Below are 9322 nucleotides of genomic sequence, written 5' to 3' on the forward strand. Positions count from 1 at the left end.
TGAAAAACAGATCCTATTATTTCAATTCATCTGGCAGTAGCTCGCCCCGGTTTAATTGCACACCCGTACAAATTGATATGTCACTTTGGCCCAGACGAAGGGAACCCAAACTCCACCTCGAAGCTGTCAGCAGAAACACACTGAGCAAGTGTTCAACAGCCCCATCTGACACATGGCTCTGTGTTATACCTATGAGTTTCCAGGCCTTAACTGAGCACGCTTGCATGATACTATAAGGGTTTAAGGTCTCACTGGTAAAAGTTCTATTTACTCCCTGGGAAGTCACAGACAGGGTATTATTTTAGTGGTCTGTCAACACAAAGCTTCAATCTGACTGGGGTTGTGCCATCCCAGGCATATATTAATGAATCACTCAAACAGAAGCCGTAGCATCTTAATGCAACCATCCTTTTAAAAAATCAATCAGAACTAAATGTAAACCGCAAAACCAGTAAGTGAATGTATTGTTAAGAGGTTTTGATTAAAGCTTTTGAAATTAAAAGGATCAGACCAAGGATCAGAGGAACATACCGCAAAATCATCAAAAGAAGATGAGGAGCAGATTTTGTAGTCCTTGCTCTTGAGGGAGATAAATCAGTACTTTTAAAAAAAACTTAACTGATCTTGAGTCCTTGAAGCCAATTAGTCCTTTGCTGTCTGCCCTGCAAGGAGTCTCTGGCAGCAGGACAGCTGCCCCTTACAGAGGTTTCTCTCCTGTCACTTGGCTGGATGTGCCAGGGTGACTTTCAGCACACCACCAGCATGTTGACAAGCGCTCAGATGCTGCAGCTCATCCACCTCTAATTGCTGGAAGCAGGGAAAGCTTTTTATAAAGCAGTGCTACCACTGAGTGAGAGAATTGCTTATGTTGCCTGACGGGTACAATTTAATGCTTTTATGTCATAAAACTCCTTGCATTGAATTTCTTACCGAATAACAGCAGTGTGCCATATCCTGTTTTTTACAGGAACCCCTAAACATCAACATGAATTTTTGTTTCCAATCACACTAAAAATGAGTGAAGATCATTAGCCCTGTAGGCACTTTAACATGGTCAAACACTCATCCACCCAAAATCCTCACTGAATCTCCATTCTTCTATTTATCTACCAAGCAAGCCTTCTGTTTCTATCCTAGTTTCTTCTAAAATTCACCCCTTCCTTGGATCTGCATGTATAAAAATTGAGCACTGGATATAGCCTTTGGATTTGAGTCTGTATGTGCACTATCAGAGCTGAACGCAGAGCAATGTAACTGCCCTCCAGCAGTTATAGAGAGTCAGCGATTCCAGCACAGCTTGTGCGGTGAATAGAGCTCTAAATCCAGATGCTAGTTTACAGATAGTCTTTCAGTTCAATTACAGTAAACTTCTCATTTTTAGGCTACCCAAAAGCCACAGAAATTAATCCCCTTTGCAATATGCCTCTGCTAAACTGAAACCTGCTTGAACACATGCTTGAAGAAGCCACCTGAATTCTTCTGTTTACCGCACATTTAAAAGTCATATTTATAAGTGACAGAGCAAAACAAAATAAAACCAAACCAAAACAAAAATAGGCTCTCTGCTGAGAATTTATGTGGCAAGCTTTGCCCCAGACTGCATTTTTATAGCCTGGTTATAAACCCCTGGAAACAGAAGGGTATATAATGGAAACACTGACAGATCCTTACCTAGAATACTGCAAATGAGCACACCATAAAAATTACTAATTACAGATATTGTAAAACTCAGCTTAGCTCTCAGGCTCAGCTGCTGGGCCAGAGGGGGGAGATGCAGACAGTGATAACAGAGGGCTCGGCCTCTGCTCCTGTTGGCTTTGCCTACAATACAGATGGGGAGCTTCTAGTTTTGACCCTTCATTAATGGCCATGACCACAACAGGAAACACTTTTTATAATGTTGTGAGCTTAATGGCAAGAAGAGTGTTTGCAGGTTACCTCCTGCAAAAAAAAAAAACCCTGCCCTTGTTCACTGCCTGCAACAAGTCTCTGGCCTATGTCCACCCATAAAGTCCCAAGCAAGTTCCAGCTTAGTAGACCTCACCTGCCTAGTTCAGATGAGGCTTGAGGATGTGTTACACATATACCAAATCCTCAGATTCCTCTAAGTGGTTTTGTCTGGTTTGTGAAGGAGGAATGGAGTCCCTCAGAGGCACAGAGGGACAAGGTGAGGAGCTGGGAGCTGCCTGGATGGAGTCCATGCACACAAGGACACACGGGAATTAGGTGGTTACTGTCCTGGGGCTGGCCCCACCGAAAAAAAGACCAAAAATAAATGGAGACTTGATGACACCGAGCACCCATGCATCAGCAGGGGAAAATTAATTTGGTTTACACATTTGGAGAAGTGTAGTTACTGTAAACACTAGTTTCTGCATGATTGCAGGGCTGGTGCACACGCTCTGCATGTCATGGAAGGGGTCTGCTAAACTGGGAAATTACTCAGGGCCAGACTCTGCCATTCCAGCATGGTCCTGAGAGCTGATGTCCTTTGGGAACTGATGTCTCCTGGGAGCTGCTCCCTTGCAGGTGTTGAGGAAGGGCCTTGCATCCTTCCCACCCATGTTGGAGAAGCTAATGTCAGCAGGCCCTGGCTTGGGTGAGGTCTCGGAGAAAGACAACCTCCAGCATTCTCATTTTTCCCTGTCCTGCTCTGCTCTGGTGGGGAAAACCCACCTTGGAAGTGATGGTATCTCCATCGCCCTCCAAGCCCGGGCACATCACCTGTATGCTGGGCGCTGCCTTCAGTGCCTGGCTGGGCTGGACACAGATCCCTGCACGCTGTTCCTCCAACACTTGCAGAAATCCCATCACCAAGGTCACAGCGAGCTGATCTGTCTGAGGAACCAGCAGCTGTATCCATCAGGAAACCTAAGGGGAGCCAGTCAACTTTACAAGAGACGGCTGAATTGCTCTTACGCCGGAGGGGCCTGCTATTACAATAAAGGCCTCAGCAACAACAAGGGGACAGACCCTGGCCATGGACACCCTGAAGGCCTAAAGATAAAGGGTTGGATTACACAAAGCAGCCTCTCATTATCCACTCCTTGATACTGGTTGGTAACTTTGTTTTTTAAGGAATCCCTTAATTAGGTTTTACAGTGCATAGGTTAGGCATTTTCCAGCAAGAGCTTTATTGTAATGGGTTGCACATGTTCTCATACTGTACACCGAAATGAAACTTAGCTACAGGGCATTTCCTTCCATTGCTCTTGCTGGGGAGCAGCTTTAACCTCTTTGCAGACACAAAGTCATATTTCAATCCTGAGAGGCCGCCGCAGTTCCCCACTCCTAATCACTTGGGTCATTTCAGCCCTTAACTGTGCAGCGAACTCACAAATGTGCTGCGGGGAGCAATCCTGAGGGGGTAGGGGAGAGGTGAGACAGGGATGGAGAAGACCCAGGAGGTTAAAACCCAGCAGTGCCTGACTAACAGCAAAGCCCAGGAGTCTCCCGAGGAGGAGCCCGCAGTCCTCAGCTGTGCAGCACGTAGCTGGTGGCCACATTGCTGACCATTGCCAGGGGAACATCAGGGGAATCCCCTCCAACGCCAGTGGTGCTGTATTTCTGTGTCACATTTCAAGGCACCAAAGTCAGGAAAAAAAGAAGAAAGCAGTCTCATGGGAATGAAGACACAATTCATAGGTCAAAGAGAAAAAGCAGATTGGAATGGTCAACTATGTCCGCAGTCATTGGCTGTGCTAAGATGTTCTCCTGACCCTGGACTCTGGAGATGGGTTACCCTGAGCAACCAGAGCTACTTCTTGGATTGTAGGTTTTTTTCAGCTGTAGATTGCTATGAGACTACAGAAATGAAAACTGTACTGGGGAGTATAAACACTGCTAGGGCACAGAAGTTACTCATGGATTCCTCTACTCAGCCCACCAAGCTGATGATGCAGCATGACCATCAGAAAAAAATCTCCAGCTATGGCTTAAGTGTGGAGAATTTACCCCAGATTTTGTGAACTAGCCCAAAACTTGGGAATTTATGACCGTCTTCCAGTTCAAAAACTGATATTGAAGGCGGCCTCCATGTGGCAGATTCAGATCGGACAAAAGGAGATACCTATGCACACAACATACAGAGAAGCAGTGTGACTCCTTGCCACAGGGTGTAGTAGGAAAAAATATGTTTACATGGGTTTAAAGGGCAAGTGGACAAGTTCTAGGAAGAAAAAATCCTTCAGGGTATCTTAAATACCTAACGAACCTCACTGTGCTTGGTTTTCCTACAAACCCGTTGCATCGTTTGGATATCAGAGCTACGGAAATAGTTTCTCTAGCAGGTCCTCTGAGAAGAGGCTGATGATAACCTGCACAGCTCAGCGCATCTCTGCCCTGCCTGATGAACGTGGGCAGGAACACCTAATTAGGCAGGTCTCAGAAACTTCAGCCTGCAGGAGGGGACTCCGCTTACCCACCCAGCAGCTTGAGCAACACAGCCAAAATATGCGTTACCCTTAAAGCTGCTGTTGAGGGATTAAACCTCAGTCCCACAAACAGTCAGGGATGTGACAGCTCTGTCCATACCAGGAGCCTGGCTGAAATGACATCTGTGTAAGTGTTTCTAGGAATAGGAATTTGCAGCTGGGTTTTCCATGGTACCCGCTCCTGTTTGCACTTGGACCTTTGACAATCAGGCTATTAGTATGCTCACATTGAAGAGGGGAATTTATGTTGTCTTTATGCTTTAAGCCTGAATTTGTCCTGAGGGAACAGTAGCAGAAAAAACAGCCATTTATTTTTAATAGACACCAGTGTCGTTACTGAGGTCTGGTGAGCTTAAAGGATTGAGAGGTGAATGATATCATCAAGGAAGTAATTTCTTTCTTTACTTTTTTTCATTCATCTACAAAAAAAAAATCCTGCACAGGAATACAAAGAACCATGCTACGGTGCGTAAATGCTTCCCCTCAGGATTGCAAACCTTATTTATCTTGTCTGCTGTCTCTTCCCCAAGGCACAAACTTCCCTTCTTGTGCTGCCCTGGGGACAGGCACCTTTTGTCCACCCTTTGCCTTCAGCACACTCATTGAGAAATGAACCAGGTGATAGCAGAGGTGCCTGCAAACTCCCACATTCCTCTCTCCCAAAAAGATGGAGCAGCCCCTCCCAGCAAAGGAGAAGTCAGGATTTATCTACAGTGACAGGCCCCCGGCCCAGGCCGGCAGCAGGGAGCGGGGCCGCCCACCCTAGGACACCTTGGGGTCACCGCAGGGCAGCCAGAGCACCTCGACTTGGCTGTGACCTTGCAGGAGCCCTTGCAAATCACATCTGGAACGTGTTTCAGCTTCAAGAGCAATAAATGAAAACACTGAACACAACAGGGTCGAGGCAATGTTGTTTGAAAGAAAAGGTAATGCTTTGACCCTTATTTGGCCCATGACATGTCTGGTTATTCCGCCAAGAACAGGGGAAGTGTGGCTTGGGATGTGTAAAGGGTAATAAGCTATTTTGTCATAAAATAATACAATTCATTTCAAGCTTCAGTGGCACCCAAGAATGGGAAATGTGACTTCCCCACACTCCAAGCCACTCCTTTTCTTTTGTCTCCAGACATCCAACAAGCAAATGAGAGCTCCAGTGGATTCACACAGAAACAATCAAGATCAGACAAGTTCATGCCATTTTTCAAGCAGTTTAGCAAGCCCTGATTTGAGAAAAATTAGAAGACGACTAGTTTAATTTATAAACTATCAACAAATAGAAATCCAACTTATAGGGACAGCATCAATATAAAAATGACACATGACCTCTCTGTCAGTTTTCCTTTACTTTTCACCACCGAAGCCAAGGGTGTGATTTCAGCACCCTGCTCCCTGAAACAAGAGGGGTCCCTGGGGCAGGACGCGGTAGGGCTGGCTGCAGGTACCCCCATACCTCCCTCTCCTTTGCTGTCCATAGCAGTTTGCAGCTCAAGCAATGTCCTGCTCCCCTTGCTTGGCGTGCTTGGCTCTGTGGCCACCTGCGAGAGCTATTGCTTGGGCCTCAAGGAACAGTGCAGCAAGTGCTCACAGCATTCCTCTGAGGATATCCATAATTCAAAGGTATTTTCCCTTTCCTGATGTGGCAAAATCCACTTTTTCCTTAGGAAAGCATTTGGTTCCAGATGAAGTGAACAGCAGCCTTCTAGATGAGCCAATGCTTGTTTTATCTTTTAAATACAACTGAAGTAAAGCCTCTTTCATGAACCTGAAAAGTTCTGAGATTGCAGGTCTAGATTTGGAAGGTTGCCCTTGCCTAGCTGATGCCACTTCTATTTCCATTTATATTTCATTGCCAGCACTGACAGACAATCTCTGCTATCAGGCCCATTAATTTATTGCTTAAATGAATAGTTTTCCACTTATAAAGGCAATAGTTCCAAGTCGTGAGTTCTCCAGAAGCAGGGCCCATTTTCTGCCTTCATGCCCTAGCTGGCCCTGATCTGTGGGTTTCTGATGTGCCTCTTTGTACTGTTCTTGGAGGCCTCACCCCACCTCACATTAGTGAAAATACGAGGAATTCATGCCAGGGAACTTCCATCAGAATGATGGAGGATTTTTAACCAGCCCATGGAGGGCTGGACTGTGGTGCTGGAGCCGTTATAGCACGGCACCATCTGGCTGCAGGGGAGAATCCCTGTCACCACTTTTCATGGGCTACAGCTGCAGGAGGCTGCCAAGAAAGCAATGTCCCAGCACCGAAGTTTTTGGATCTCCCTGCTGTGGTCCCTGGGTAGCCACAGATTTCTGCAGTACCATTCCCACCATGTGGCTGGGTAGGTTCACAGACATGTAGCCCTCCTCACTCCATGCCTGCTAGAATTTCACCATATCCATCGCGCAGTGTTGTGTCGTTTCATGATTTTATAAAGGATTTTATGTCTTCCCCTTCGAGCCTGGTTTGTTACTACATGTAGGGGTGGGAGGGAGAAGAAAAATTACTTGACAGAGGCTGCAGAGTAAACACACCACAAGTAACCAGCTCCCCTTTTTCATTGCAGCAGTTTCAGGCAGTATCTTTACTTTTATTTAAATTTAATTTAAATTCAAAAAGAAAAAAAAAAAAAAGCCTGACCACCCTCTTGCTGAATAACTGGCTTACAGAAAGCTGTTGCTTTTTCTCCAAAAGGATTGAGAAACAGGGGCCTTCAATAGCTTCTTTGTGCAATTTTATTTTGCAGCTTCCAGCCCAAGACAGCATTTCCTGACCTGTGAGGGTATGCTGCCCTCTTCCAGCCTGGGACACTGCAGCTCAGCAGTGCCATGGAAACACATCTCCACAGATCTGCAGGATTAACCCAAAGAATCAGTAATCCTCCACTTCCACAGGTCTACTTTCTCTTAGCAGTTAGGTAATGGGTTAGGCAGAATTCGTTAAAAGCATAAGGGACTAGGATTGTGTTCAAGCAGGCTCTTCCTGACCTCACATCCCCCATCTGCTCTCTGTCCTGCACAGTTTGCTATGCTGAGCCCCTCCACCACCACACACTAGCCCCCAACACCTCTCCTTACATTGCCCATCATTCAGGAAGGAGACCTTCCTCCACACCTAAAGAATCCTATAAAGAACAAGAAAATCCTCAAATATCTTTTACTAAAATGTCATTATCTGGGAGCCTCCACCAGGAATTTGAATGTTTTGGGGCAGACAATAGAGATGAGTGGGCAGGAGAGAGCACCAGGAGCCTGCCTTACCCAGTTAAGAGCTGCAAGCCTTTTCCTCTGCTTTGCGCACAGGGGAGAGATGAAGACTTTCCAGCCCGAAGTGGGACTCCGGGTCGTCACACCTGCTGCTCTCACAGGTGCCTGTGTGCCGGGAGATCCCCTCCAGCATTTCCCCTGTGACTGCTCTTATCAGCTGCTGAAGATTAGAGGTACCTTGGAATAGAAACTTCAAGGAAAAAGGGAAGGGGAAAATTGCATTTCAAAGAAAGTGCTTGAAAGAAACCTTTGAAGGACCCTATTCAAAGGTTCATGACTTGATATAACCATTTAAAAAAGATACAAATTCCTGTCTGGATTTGGGATTGGCTCTCACCCCAGCAGGACAGAAAAGCTGCCGCCTTTGTATGAACACAGTCCCAGCACAACACAGGAGATGAGATCCATCTGATAACATCTTACATTACTTTCAACCTAAAAATTCCAAAGGTAATATATTAAGGTAAGACCTATTCTCACATATGCATGAATAACTTCCATAAAAAGACATGAGCTTGTGCCCATAAGCTTTTAGTTAGTATAAAGACAGCACAATGTTTGCAGGGCTGGCTGTATATCAGACATCTTAGTGAAAAACTAGTCGGCTTTTGCATCATTTACTGCTGAAATGTTTCCACCCCAGGATTAAAACATGGTAGTCACTTCCCAGCCAGCCAGCAGCTAAATCAGATGGCCATGCTGAACTGAAGCCCAAACACGAGCAAACTTTGGGCACAGCTTATCTTTTTGCTGGTCTCTGATGGGGTCAAGTCCTCCGCACTCATCCAAAGTACGCACCTTTCTGGCAGTAGCATTGCCACATGAGAGTCACCAGGCCTGACAGCACCAAGACGCTGGCAAATTGCTGTTAATGGGTCAAATCAGCTCAAAAGCACAAAAATACCCTGTCTGTCTAATTTCCTGATACGCTGTTTCCTGGTGGATTTTTTCTTATGTTTGGAATTGTATTTCTCTGAGAAAAAATATTTTATTTCCAGACATACTAAGGAAAAAGCTGAACTTTTCTACTTTATTATAGATTACTTTTTTAAAATAATACCTTTAATGATGGGCAGCCCTCCATTTACGCAGGCTTTGGTTCAGCTAACCCCTTAGCCCCTGTGTAGCATGAAGAGTGTGTTTAACGCATTCCGCAGGATGTATTTTTAAGGATATGCTCAACCGATTTGCTGACACAGGGTCAGGGCTCTTACCAATGCTCCTCTCAGACCCTTCTTCCTCTTTTGCATCATAACTCCAGTTTGGCTATATCTGAACCTGCACGGGGAGACCTTCCTTCACCCTTTCACTTTCCCTAGCAGCAGCCCCTCATCCTGGCTGTGACCTTTGCCTGTTCCTGCAGTTCCTGTAGGCAAGCATAGGAGTGCCCCAAGGGTGCTGGGCAGTGGTCCCTTGGGGAGAAGGTCTGCCTACACCCCCCAGCACAAAGATGGGTCTGAGATCCCCTCTCCAGCCTTCAGAGCCAGCTGCACAAGGACATCCAGTGACCGAATGCTGGTGGAAAATTTGCTTTCAGGTGCTAGATCATGGTGGCAGCACCAAGCAAGGGGTGCAGGCTGCCTGAGAAGCTGCAGAGCAGCCAACTGCCGCCGGGAAGAGGGGACCGGGAGGGG

This window comes from Egretta garzetta, unplaced genomic scaffold, assembly GCF_000687185.1.
Source record: "Egretta garzetta isolate BGI_Z169 unplaced genomic scaffold, ASM68718v1 scaffold163, whole genome shotgun sequence".
Classification (NCBI taxonomy): Eukaryota; Metazoa; Chordata; class Aves; order Pelecaniformes; family Ardeidae; genus Egretta; species Egretta garzetta.